The sequence below is a fragment of the Passer domesticus genome, chromosome 5 (assembly GCF_036417665.1).
Source record: "Passer domesticus isolate bPasDom1 chromosome 5, bPasDom1.hap1, whole genome shotgun sequence".
NCBI lineage: Eukaryota > Metazoa > Chordata > Aves > Passeriformes > Passeridae > Passer > Passer domesticus.
Genome location: NC_087478.1, coordinates 43,888,637 through 43,903,135, shown reverse-complemented (window position 1 = coordinate 43,903,135; position 14,499 = coordinate 43,888,637). Strand labels below are relative to the sequence as shown.

General features: G+C 37.7%; 1 long non-coding RNA gene across 2 annotated transcripts in view; it reads right to left on the bottom strand.

Annotated features, from left to right (window-relative positions):
• Positions 1 to 14,499, bottom strand: part of LOC135300400 (uncharacterized) — a 128,862-nt gene that overhangs the window by 31,990 nt on the left and 82,373 nt on the right. For both annotated transcript variants that reach the window (XR_010362290.1, XR_010362292.1), the window contains exon 7: positions 4,601 to 4,690. This is a non-coding gene — a long non-coding RNA (uncharacterized LOC135300400). The remainder of the gene's footprint in view (positions 1 to 4,600; positions 4,691 to 14,499) is intronic.

The following is a 14,499-nucleotide window of genomic DNA, read 5'->3' as shown; positions in this document are numbered from 1 at the left end:
CCATTAAGGTCCCTCCAAAACAGAAACCTTTCTGTGATTCTATAAAGTGCCACTGTTGTCCCCAACATCCTCAAAAACATTTTCCATAGTTATCCAAGAGGTAGAAATATGGGTTTGAAATTTAATTTGATTATTAATATAATCTTTTCTGAGAACAAAAATAGTACAATTACTCAGTGTTATAGTCGGTAAGTTGCCTCAGGCAAGAGAAAGTGTATATCCGTATATCAAGTCTGCAGACTCTCTTTACCATCTTTCACATTTATCTTTTACATTATGATTCCATTTTGTTTCTTAGGAATGATCTGCTTGGGGAATGTTATAATACACCATCAAGTATCTTTTACGCTTATGCAAGTGCTCATATTCTCAGTCTTAATTCTACATTAAGATGACTGTCAGCTGTTGTTTTGTGCAATGGAGTTTTTAAACCAGAAATAAAAATGGATCAGAATGACCTCGTGTTTTAAAACTAAAAGAATGGTGTAACTAAGGTAATCACTCCTCCAGTATTCTGCATTCAAAGCTATACAAAATCAATAGTGAGAAATATCACTAGACAAAATGATACAATGCTGGTAGATTATGTGTTGATTTACATGAACATCAACATATTGGGAAACATTACAAACCATTTAATCTACCATCAGAGTAGAGAATATTTAGGAATGAAAAAAGACCAATAGTGCTTCATACGCAATTTGGCTTTAGGGACCAGATGTGTTATAGCTTCCATATGTCTCAGCCTACTAAATGCATTTTTAATGGCAAATTCTTGCAGAGCAAAATCTGCACAGTTGCCTGGGTAGTCTGTCAAAAGGCAAAATATGCCCTGAACTTTATTTCAGTGATGCTTCTACATGTTCTGGGAGCCCCACAGAGGTCACAGTGGGACAGAAGAATCAGACTTGAACTACAATAAACCTTTCTGGATATTCTAAGAATTTCTAGGGCATTAAACATAGGTTATTGTTCTTTTGACTCAGTATTTCCAGCCCTAGTGATTAAACATTTTGAAACTTCCCCTAGATAGTGATAGATCAGTAGTACTGGAGGACTACCAGATCAATCACACATTTGTTTGTCAGAACAAAACTGTTCCAAGAAATTGTCTCAGTCAACAGCACTCTGGGCACTACAGTTCCTCAGGCCTTTCAAACTCCAGACACTTTTTTGTTTTCTACTGGCTCTAAAGGGTCCAAAGACCCCCAGTGGAACGAAATCTAGCGGGGTCCTACATTTCATTGAACAAACAAAAGCTCGTGACAAAAAAGCACAGAACATTCTCATGTGAAAATGACTTATTCCAAGAGGAATGAAGGGCAAAGCAAGTGATAATTCGTGCACCCAAATGTGCCATTTGGCACATAGTGGTATTGCAATCTCTTCAGAGTTGCCCAACATGTATTGTTCATTAACCCAACATCAAAAAATGACAACCATGTTTTGTATGACAACTAGCATTACTTCATTTTCAACAATGTTTCAATGGTATAAAGATAAACTTCTATTTCAGTAAAAATTACCCAGAGGTAAAGGATCTAAACTCTAATTGAAATCTAGTACAACTTAGAGTTAAGAAACACTGCTACGGGTTACAGACAGGTGAGCCATTACAAGCTTTTACAGGCACTTTACAAAATCACAGAATAGAGTTGGATGGGACCGCTGTAGATCTCTAGTCTAACCTCCCCACCAAGACATGATCACTGAGAGCAGTTTACACAGGATCTAGGTGGGTTTGGATGTCTCTAGACAGGGAGACTCCACAACCTTCCTGGGAGGCCTGTTCCAGTGCTCTTAACGTAAGAATGTTCTCCCTCATGTTCAGGTGGAATTCCTTAGGTTTCAGTTTACAACTGAAACCTAAGGAATTCCACCTGGTCCCTGGGCACCGCGGAAGAAGGTCTGGCACCATTCCTTTCAGACATTAACATGTATTGATGAGATCCCCTCAGTCTTTTCTTCTCTCAGTTAAGCAGGCCCAGCTCCTGCGGTCTCCCCTCAAATGAGAGACGCTCCAGTCCCCCAGTCAGCTCTAATCCACTGGACCCTATCCTGGAGCCCCTTGTTTTTCTTCAACTGTGGAAACCAGAACTGAACACACTACTCCAGCTGTGGCCTCGCTAGGGTGGAGTAGTGCAAAAGGATCACACCCTACAACCAGCTGGCCACACTCTTCCCATTGCACCCCAGGACACCATTGGCACCCCTGGCTGCAAGGGCACTGCTGGTTCATGGTCAGTTTGTTATCCACCAAGACTCCCAGGTCCTTCTTTCAGAGCTGCTCTCTAGTGGGTGAGCCCCCAGCCTGTACTGGTACTTGGGGTTATTTCTCCCCATGTGCAGGAAGCCACACTTGCTCTCGTTGAACTTCTTTAGGTTTCTCTCTGCCCAATTCTCCAGCCTCCCAATGACTGGCAGCACAACCTTCAGGTGTATGAGCCACTGCCCCAGTTTCATATCACCAGCGAACCTGCCAAGAGTACATTCTTCCCCTTTATCCAGGTCACTAATAAACAAGTTGAGTAAGACCAGACCCAGTGTTGATCTCTGGGGAATGTCACTGATTGCAGACCTCCAGCAGCTGGATTCTGCTTTGATGATCACAACCCTCTGCGCTCTGCCATTCACCTATTTCTTGATCCACCTCACTGTCCTTTCGTCTAACTCACATTTCCTGTGCTTACCTACGAGGATGTTATGGCAGAGCTTTGCTGAAGTCAAGGTAGACAATATCCACCACTCTCCCCTCATGGACCCATCCTGCCATCACAGAAGGCTGCCAGATTGGTCAAGCATGACTTGCCCTTGGTGAATCCATGCTGACTACTCCTGAAGAATAGTCAATACTTCGCCAAGTTTGTAGTGCAAAGGCAATTCGGTCAGACAAAGTACTCCAGATCTGCTGCATGTTACTGGGGTGTGTACAGGCTACTCACTGCAGTGACTTTTAGCAACTTTAACATGACTGCATACTTGATACCACAGGGTAATATTTCTACATGTCTAAAAGCATGTATTTAAGATGTATATTATTGATCAGTCATGTGAGAGCAATTTTAAATATGGGCAAACGTTAAGAAAAAAGTTTCAGTGATCTTCTTTTGCTACCAGAAAAAAAAATGTAATAAGGATACATGACAGGTAATTGTTGTAACATCTCAAACAAACAGATGTTTAAACTCACGCTTTTGTAGTCCCTAATAAGGTTAATTGCATGGACAATTTTCAAAGCATCTTGAAGATTCCAGCCTGTAAAGGCAGTTTCATGTAGGAAACAGATTTTCACCTTAAGACACTGTCATGGGTTATAAAATAGATCAAATTCCACTGAAGTCAAACAAAAATTTTACTACTTTTTGAATGTCAAAGATGGCTTTTTCCTTATCTACCACCTGCAATAAAATTCCATCTGAAGTACCTTAGAGAACATTCAGCCTCTAATTGTTATTTTACTGCTTTTAGAATCCTGCAGTGAGCAATCATTGAATTACTGTCAGTGATGGTAAGTTTTCAAACAAATACCCTCTTTAAAAAGCCCACATGCATATTTCATAGTCAGAAAAATGCAGGCGCCTTCAAACTCAGGAGGAAAATAAAAGTTTCAGATACAATGTTCTAATCAACCACTAGATTTACAAGACCCCTCACACGACTAACACTACTAAATACAAGCTTCTTTGCAAGTGATTTAACATTACTGTGATGCCTCTTTATTCTAAAATTTGCTCTATACTGGAGAAACTTCACCATTTTGGACCTGCAAACTTCTGTTTCTGTTTAAACAAGGATATGCTTGCATAAATCAGACTGAGTGATGGGGATATCAGTTAGCCAAGAATTAGTTAAAAAAACCCCAAACATATACTTTAGCATGGTTGTGAATTACCCTGAAATTCAAATTCAATACTCAATCACTCGATTTAAAAAGCATAAGGGACAGACATGGAAAGAAAGATCATTTTGAGGGGTTTGGTTGTTGGGGTTTTTTTTCTTGTTTGATGCAATGGAGCTATGTTCCTCTTTTTATATTGACTTAAAAACCAGAAGTTGTTAAAAACATTTTTCTGGGAGGGGACAATGGGAAAAACTCCCAGCATACCTCCTACAGCAGTCAGAGAAGGCCTTTCAAAAATGAATATTGCAGATTTTGTGTTGAAATCTCATTACTATTTAGCTCTCTTCACATTAAACCTGAGTTCCTGTTTTCTCTGACATATATGTCTATTGGAAATTAGAAAATGGATAAATTTTATCAAATACAGACTTTGTACTTGGCACACTCTTCTAGAACATCACATCTGTCAGACAGAGGTTACTTATTAAAGTGTTAAATCAAACATCTTATCCCAATAACTAACAATTGCCTTTCTCCCCTCCTGCGAATCCTAGCAGATTAGTCTATTCATTGTTGAAACCTTCACACACATCATATCGTAAACCTCTAAATATGCCAAAAACTCTTCAACACGTGTTTTGTTTCTTAAGGAAACTATGAACAGTGACAGTATTTTGCAGCAGTTTGGGCTTGCTTCAAGTGCTGAAACAGATCAGGGTGGCTGTAGCATAGTTACAATCAAATACTCTGTAACAGTACCTTTTAAATTGGATGCAAGATGTTACTTTCATGTAATATTACTTCAGTAGCACGACAGTCACATCAGCTCAGTTGATAAAGGCCAAGGCCCTGTGGAAATACACAGCACATGCATTATAGATAATTTTGCCATCTCTGAAACTAAGCATACAGGTCTGCACCATCTACAGAAAAAAACTCATGAAATGAGATACAGCTTCTAGATAAGTAGCTAATATCAGCCAAATTTCTTCAGAGTTATGGAAGAAGTAAACAGGTCATGTTTCTAGCAATGTGCATTATCCAAACCATAAGCTTATGTCAGGTTTTGTTCCAAAGGTTTTTCTATTTTATTAAACAACACAAAACCAACCTCATTTAGAAGTAAGAATCAAATAGGTCAGACTGAATTCAAATATGTTTCCCCATTCAAGAAGTTCTGTGAATTTAAGAGACTGTCAGCACTTAGTCTGAACATTTTGAAAACCTTCTGTGCATTTGCCACTCTCTGCTTCAGTCTGGATAGGAGACATGAGACTCAGAGACCTGACTTCTCAGCCCAAGCCTTAAATCTAAGATGATATATGTGGTGTTATTTTCAGAACTGTAGATTCCTACACACTTCTATATTAAAAACTGATTATTGTGTTTCAAGTAATAGGGATTAGATTTGCTTGTTTGTTCAGAAGATATGTTCTTTGTGAACAAATTAACTGGAGTGGAAGAAAATTGCTTTCTTGTTGACTTACCTAGACAACTCTTCAAAATTTTATTGAACATATAACATTTTGTATTTATATAAATACCATCATTAAATTACTTTACAATTTTATAGAAAAGCTTGCACTATTTTGCTTATATAAAATGCAAGTAAACTAGTTTCTCCCCTTAGCTTTACCCTTCAAATTGTTCCAGTCAACTTGAAAAGGAAGTGTGGTGCAGAGACAAGAAACAATATAGACTTCTTTTTCAAGCAAGCAAATTCAATTTTTCTCGCATTTAAAAACAATGTCTCTAAAGATAAGTTGTTCAGAGTGTACATGCAAAACAGGGACACTTATCTGAACTTCCCCAAGAAGCTGATAACAGGACTGTTGTTAAAGCAGTCAAATGGATTTATAGAGTTTAAGAAATGCTTAAGCAAGAAGGATTAATTACTACTAAAGTGACTCCCAAACCATTAAATTTTATCAAATGCACTTCTTTTGATCAGATAGTACTTGACAGCTGTCAAAATGTTAAGCTTTAAAAATATCACTAAGCTTAGAAATACCTCCAGAGATTTTGATTTTCTTATTAACATCCCGGTAAGGATGGCACTATCAACTTCATACTGATAATTTTCTCCTTTCCAACAAATTATTAGTCAATAAATGTATAAGATATACTGAAATAATGAAAGAATTAGAGTTTCAGAGTTAACAAAATGATCTGGCAAACATTAAAATACGGTTGATCAGATTATCACAGGTCTCACACAGCGCCCACAGCTTGTTCCTGCTGAGTAATGACGATGTCTGAAAGGTAACAGGGATACAACAGTTGGATAGTGTTACAGCATGATCACTGTGACAATGCTCCAGCGATTGCATTTTGCTCAGCTATTCAGTCATTCAGGTAGGGTGCTTAAGTAGACTGCTGACATGTGAAAACACTGCTTCTTTGAATATTCTAAGTGAAGCACTTATCCTGCAAATGTCATTGTTATTTTGACCGTGGTGTTCACAAAACAGTGAAGGGCTAATGGAAGCTCCAAGTGAGCTCTGTGCAATCCAAAACAAACAAAAAGAAAGTCTCAGAATTATTATTAGCTTTCTACTTCACTAGATTACAGAGGTGCAGCACAGCACGACATCCTGAACCTTGCCCAAAGCCTTATGCTAAAATATCAAGTTCCTCTGAAGTAACTTTTCTCCAGTATTACCCAGTACATGTTATAGATCTACTAAAACACAAAAGACTACCTCCTCACAAGATTTTTTAGTAAGTCTCTCCCCATTCAAGGGAGAAACCAATTTTCAAGCACCTTTTCAATGGAGAAATTTAGGAGGAAAATTTACTATTGAAAGCTGTATCTATACAAACTCTTTCATCTAACACGTCACAGTTTTGTTCTGCATATGAGTATTTTATCTTGATGCATGTACACACTAATAAACCATATAAATTAAAATTAATTGTCCTGATGGTGCATCCTTAACTGGTTTACTCACATCTACCTTAATCAGATCATTGTTTTTTGGGGTTTTGGAGGGGGGGTTTTTTTTGAGCATTTGCAGGTAAATTTCTCCTAGATTAAACCCTGACAGAGACAGAATCATTTGTACTCCTTGATCATCATTAAATTCCTTTAGTCAAACATGCAGAACCAGTAGTAGGCAGATTTAATTTACCAAAGACCACTCTACAACAAAAAGGAAAACTACGTACCACTGGGAAAGACAAATTTCTGTCAGTGGAAAGGCAGGAATCAAGGACTGTTGCTGAACTTGCTGGCTGTAGCATGAAGACTATTTGAAAATTATGTTCTCTGACGACAAACAAAACACTGGATTTTTGTTGTTGTTTACAATGTGAACTATGGGTGTTTACTTAGGATCTAAAACTAGAATCAGTGGAACAGGCTGAAGAAGATATTTTTAGAAAGCTATTCTAAAATTATTTGGGAAAAAAAAAATAATTGTTCTTGCTGCCATTGTCTTTTGCAAGAGATGTAACAGAACTGTCTTTTGATTTCATGCTTTAGGATCGTAAGTGGAAGCCAATGTCCCCCAGTGAGGTACCACACAGCCTTGTCATTGCCCCCACACCCTACCAGACCCTCTGGCACAGGCTGGTCAGAGTCTCAGCCCCAGAGGAGTGGGAGTCTCCAAGGGCTGCCATCACCAAGGGCTCCTTGCACAACAGGAGCTCTGCCCTCATCTTGCTCTCACTGGTGGAAATGTTACTGATAAGAAAAACAGCTTGTAACTTTAATTCGGTGAAATTACCCAGATAAGTATTAGAGACTTTTTTCTTGCTTTGCCTTAAATATTTCCACTGAAACCCTGGATGAGGATAATTTTCAGGCAGCATTAATACCTGGGTACACACTTCTACCATGCTGCAACTGCTAGCTGAGAGATAGGGGCACATTTTGCTAAAAGACTCCATTGGTGTTTTGTCAGTCAAGAAATCCATTGCAGTCCTGAACAAAACCCTAAACCATTACAAATTAGCCAGAGATCTCAAAAGAATGAAAATAATGAACCTACCAGTCATGAATTCTTGTAAAAGGGAAGGGTGTTTACATCAGTAAAAGAGGGGTGGCAAAGACTATTATTCAGATTAAGACACGACCAGATGCATGTGAAAGTAAGCAGCTGAAAAGTAGAAGAAGATACAGCAAAAAAACAATGCAGAAATAGACCATTAAAAGTCAATTAGAATCCCAAGGAGGAAAGACAGGCAATGAAGGAACAGATTGATAATTATAAACTGCAAAATGGAACATTAGGTTAGCAAGATGATAATGCTGGATAGATGAAAAGAAAAACTGTTAAAAAACAGCAAGTCAACAACAAAAGAGAGAAAAACAAGGTAAGTTAAAAAGAAAACATCTGCAATATGTGAAAAATCTTCTGTGATTGATTTAGCATTTACTTTCTTCATTTCTAGTTTTATACTTTCTCTAACTCACAGTATCATATACATAGAATCCTTCGCTCCAGTAAAGAACAAAGATAATGATCACCCCTCAGACAACAATCATTACAGATGAATTTTGCTTTTTATCCTGAGAAACCAGTGGTGTTGATCTCACACCTTGCACCTCCCTTCCCCAACACAAAGGTACCTCTGCATGCAGCTTCACTGCTCAGCCAAGTGAGTCTGATGACCACAGACAGCCACGGCAAGCTGTGCACTCAGCACTGCCACATTCATCTGCTCAAGGCACGCAAACTAAGCAGCTCTTAAAAACCCCCCACAAAACCAAACTAACATCACCACTGCCATCCCTCACAAGTTTCACAGGTTTAGCTCCCTCAAACTGCAGACTACATCAGACAAGCTAAACGCTCATTTAGAATATGAGACCAGACAAGAGGACTGGAACAGGACTAACACACTGCCTCAGTGGCAGGTAATTAAGTTGGATTAGTTTAGCTGAGTCTTGAAAACACATTTGAAAATCCTGTACATTTTTCCTGCCAGCTGAAGATCTGTCAATGGAAGAGTCATAAGAAGGAAAACAATTAGCAATTGAGGAGCTTTCTGCAAGATCTTTGTTAAAATGCATCTCTCTGGCCTTATCCATTGTCCATTTCTGTGTAATAAAACACACTGGACTAAGAACTACGTGTATTCCTGATGAGTTTGTCACAAATTAAGTTAAATTTGGCTGTCTACATCTCATCTCTGGCCTCATTTTCAGTACTAACAGCCTTCCTCCATAAACCTGACCATCACCAGCTACATCCTGTAGACCAAGGTCACTAACACTCACCTGGAGCTTGACAGCTGGCAACTCTGGAAACCGTGGACCCTTAAAGGACCTGAATTAGTACTTCTGTTCTTTAACAGTCTTCAAAAACTTTGTATCCAGCTTCCACAGGAGTAGGATGAGATAATTACATTTAAAGTGGCCAACAGTCTTCCTCTTGGCTGCTGTATCCCCTGGCCAGGAGCTGTTGCCAACAAAATCTCTTCCAAGTTTCGAAAGCAAGTTTATCCTCAGGCCGCAGTAGTGTTATCCCAAACAGGGTCATTCAGGGATCGGTCACTTGACAGGCTCCTGCAACAAGCCGGTGTCGTTTGCTTCTTTTATGGCTTCCTTCACAGCTTTGGGTTGTAACTCCTCCCCAAGCACTCAGATAATGTCAGGTGTGCTGTCTGCAGTGGGCCACAGGTGACAAACAGGACGTGACAAAAATTTGTGCTTTCTCGCATAGTAGCCCATCTAATACCAAAACCTCACACACTTCCAATCTGCATCAGTCTGGGCAAGCAATGAAAATGGAAGAATCCAGGATCCTAAAGAGGCTTTTGACAGTGTGTTTTTGGCAAAGGAACATCTGAAGAACAGTACAAACATTTTGATACTACTCCAAAATAGCTCAAAGTCTGTCTTGAGAAGTATCAATAACAAAGAGCAAAAGCCTCCAGAACATAAAAGCTGTTGACAAAACTGTCAGTGCTGTGCAGCATTTGACAAGAAGTACAAGAGCCAGCCTGAAGCTTAGAGGGAAGAAATGAAATCCAGCCACCCAACACTCACCCCTTAACCTGGAATGAAGCCTGACCCTCACCAATGCCCTGCCCATGCACAGGCAGCGAAATCCAGCAGACACATTGCACAGACAAAACCCCAGTCCCCACACCTAGACTTGGATAAAAACCTCAATAAATGATTGAGCATTCACTTTATACTAACATTGCCAGATGAAAAACAAAACCTAGTATCCTTTAAAGACAAAATACTTTTCCTCCTTGAATTTCAGACTGAAATACATGTAGGGCACACTTCTTTGAATACCATTTCTGGTTTGAATACACAATCATTTCAGAAACATAAAGGAAAAGTTCATTTCATCTTTCTGGTCAATGACAAAAAAGAGAACTGACTAAATGAAACCTTATTTGCATTACAACTGTTAACAAAAATTACTTTTTCTTCCATTGTTAATAAGCAAAAAGTCCCAATTCTTTCTTTGTAGGTCACTCTTTTCTTGTCTTTTCTCTCTTTTTATTAGAAAAGTGAAAATAAATTGGAGTGGAAAACAAAAATAGGGAAACCAAAAATTAAATAGCAATTTTCTACAATTATCATAAAATTATAAAGAATAGCTTGAAAAAACATCTTTATTGCTAAAGACCACTAGGAAATGAAAAATTGCAACCAATTATATAATGATACCCAACTAATCTCCTAAGATTCATAAATTAATTCAATACATTCATCCTCTCAGTATGACCCTATTGTGTTGCTGCTTCTTAATAACTACTAGAATAAACATAATACATTTACTTACAATTTCAGCTACAAATCACACTCTACTATATCTTCATTTCACATTTTTGGGTTTCTAGAATATTCAAACTATGCTATGCTATTTCATAGCATTTCTATATAATGCTTTTATTTACCTCAAAAGTCCTGCAAAACCAGAGATTTAGTGGGGGGAAAAAACTTTCACATTCTTCTTCCAGTTAAAGTTCTCAGTCATTTACAAAGGGTTTACAAAAGGTTTTTTTGATTCCCCTCATTCTTTTTTTTTTTCCAGCAAGGCCTCCTAGAAATAAATCTCCCATTGCTCTGTTTGAAAATGGAATATATTGAAAAGCAGATTGAAAATAATTTCTACAACATAGGATGTGCTTTATTTTTAGGTAGTGATGGTTTAGACCTAGTGTTTCATTCACATAGGGCTTTTTCCACTCAGATGTCTAAAAATGGGGTTTATTTTGGTTTGTCATTAAAATGAAGCAGCAATTTTGCTTCTGTAGCCTAAATACATGTAGTTGAGTCATAAAATGAGCTTCTGTTTGACTTCCTACCTCTGAGGAGTTTGGGGAGTCTATTAATCCATTTTGGTGATAGAGAGAAGAAGGAAGAGATTACTTTTGTTTGTCGTCATTCATATAACAGAACACACTCAAATAATTTCAAAGTCTTCTGCACCTCTGATATTTGCAAAATTATGGTTTACAACTTTACTGTTTTCATCATCATACTAAAAGACCCAAAACTAACAGAAATACAGCCTTTTCCACAAGAAAACTTGATTTATGTTCAACAATGTTGAAGTAAAAAATGGACATGAAGCTTTTATCTGAACAATAACATTGACTCTACTAAACAAATAATAATCTTGATCAAGAACTAAAATTTCAGGCAAGCCTGTTGTCAAAATTCTGAGCAACTGAGAAGAAAGCACCAGAGAAAAAAACTTGCCAGAAACCTTGACAGATATTTTAACATCTCTTATTTACATCTGAGGAAATTATGCACAGATGTTATACCCAAGGAGGATATGTACTTAACTGATAATAAACATCCAGAATTAGCAAGCTCACCTTTGAATAGATATATTGCAGAGGAGCACTCAACCCACACCTGTGTAATTGCATCAAGCAGATATCTTAGGTAACAGGCTTGTTGCTAGGATTCCTAGGGATCTCTCTCAATGTGCTCCTCACTCTTTAAAGCCAATATTTGTCTTAGGATGCTTTCAGAGACAACTTGCTTGCCCTGTTTGAATGAAGATATTTCTAGCTCACAGACACATTTAGAATTGACATTTTTTCCTACATAAATTCCTTCTATTTGTTTCTGCTGAACCGATGTTATGACTCTGGTGCATGAATGTCTCCTGGTTTTGCTATTGCAGCTGATGGAAAGGTGACAATGGAGGGCAATAGAGATGTGTTACAGCATTAATGCAGGCAGATTAGAGTTCACTGGCAATAGTGGTATTACAAAGCTGAAAAGACAATGCAAAACAGCTACTGCATGATTCAGCTGTTCAAGGATCTTGGTTTTACCAAAACTTACAAGCCTAATACAAGAAGATGGCGCTTGAGCATGGCTGGTGTGCTACAATCACATCATTGTTCACAAACAGCAATAGAACCATGTAAGAAAGATTCCCATTTTTGGACCTGTGTGAGAAACTTGCCATGACCCATGTTAACAGAAACATGTAACACACTTCAAGGAGTAGTCTGTTCACTTTTAATAAGTCATGTAAGGAGATATTTGGTTTATTCTACAGACATGCCAAAGTTATTGCTTATGTGAATGCCATTATATTGGCTGCTAGTGGCCTTCTGCAGCTCTCTGAAGCCACCAGTTCCACAGGAATGCCTGCTGTTCTCCAAAGACACAAAGTAGTAACACTCAAACATCACAAGATGCAAACATCAATGTGAGCCACCCAAAGTTGGCCACACCATCTTAGAGAGGAAACCGAGCATTCACCTGCTCTGTTATTTTTGCTGTATTAGATCATAATTAGACAGTGTGTCTGCCCAAACATTAAATGGGACCCTGCCTGTATAAATGCGGACTTCAACATCCAAACACAATTGCTGCTCGCTTTGTGTTTCTGTATTAGTAGTAGAGCATCTGCCATTCTGCAGAGCACTAGAGGTCTGTAAAAGGTACTATGCACACTACATCCCCATTTATTGCTCTTCCAGCAATTCCAAGAGGATAAAGCATTTTTATTTCTCTCTCTTTACACACTTTACTTCTTGTTGCATGTCAGTTCTTTCAGATTACAGATCATCTAATTTTTAAGCATTGAGCAAGGATTTGTCACAGTCTCTTTGCTCTCATCCTCCACAAACAAAATCTGCTGTCCTAGATACAAATTTTTTCTATATTAGTAGCGTACAGAGATCTCCAGGTTGCATGTTAACTATAATTTGTCATATTTCTAACAATATAGTCAACTATTCCAGAAGTACCCTCTCAAATATCCTGAGAAAACTTTTCACATTACACATGCATCTGTAAAAGACTTAACAGGGGTGATACTACAAGATATTAATATTTTATTCCAAATTTGTTTTAATCTTTGTTTATGTGGAAGATTTTAAAATGTAGGAAACAAATTCATTAGTCTAGACTTTTACATTACCCTGGGTTAACAAGAGACTTTACTAACTCCCATTTTTAAATTTTGTGCTGTCATTTCCTTTATATAATGCATTGCTGTGCCTTCTTTTCATAAAGTGGATCTTTACCAATTTTCTATTATATTGTGCTTTTTATCTGCCATAAGAATGTCTTCAACACTCTTAATTATGTCTTTTTCCTTCTGGATCTCATTATTTCCTTACTAACATCCTAACAGTATTCTGCAAGTGGAAATCCCTTTTTCCTCCATTAGATAGGTATGGACAAATTCTGCTACTTATATCCCAATGGTTTACATAGTAAGTACATAACTGCTGTTTTATCTGTTTAAAATCCAGACTCGATCTGAAAACTACATCAGAATGTGAAGGTAATGCCAGTACATAATAATTTAACTTCCTCCCCCCAGCAGCATATTATTTTGCTACTTAGAAAATAATTAGCACAACACAATCACACATATTTTCTGTATAATAAACAAGTGAGTTTCATAGGAGAAAATAAATTATATAATGAAATATTAGCCACTGCTTAATTACAGTTTTTATGTGATGAAGTGCTTTAGGAAGACCTCTGATTTGCTACTCCTTGCCTGAAGCAGTATAATCACACAAGTTATAAAACCTGGGGCAATTCAAATTACTCATCTATGTTGCTGGAGTTTTGGGGTGGTTTTTGTATATAATTTTCAAATTATAACATTGATAAATTATCATTTCAAAGAACTTTTTTTCTCACAAAGACATACAAAAGAATAAAATCCAGTTAGAAAAATGAACTCATGGATATTGTCTAGATACTATGTTAAAATGTCAGTGCACAGCACGAACTTAATACTTAAGTATGAAATACATATAAAAAATTTGTAAAAGATACCTTACTTCAGGTAAATCAACACAGAAATCAACACCCAGTTTCCATTATGACCTTTTGCACATGTATTTTTGAAAACATTATGTTTACAAGCAACAAGAGTTCAAACAGGCCATGAAATACAGTATCCTGAGTCCAGAACTAGTTTTTAAACAGAAGTTAATTAAGTGGTTATGGAATGTTGAGACTGTGCCAAAAAGCACTGCAAAAAGTTGACAGTAAAGCTCTCAGCAAAATAGCCTGAGAACAAAACCTGATATTCCTCTTCACAGCTCCCTGCTAATAAAAGCATTAACTTAAGAGCACATATGAAGGGAAGTGAGGACCTCCTGCTGCCTCTCTGATATGGTGTTGGTGGCAAATGGGCAATTTCCATACATGTGGCAATTTACTGGTGTTACAGCCCAAACCCAAATGCCTTGAG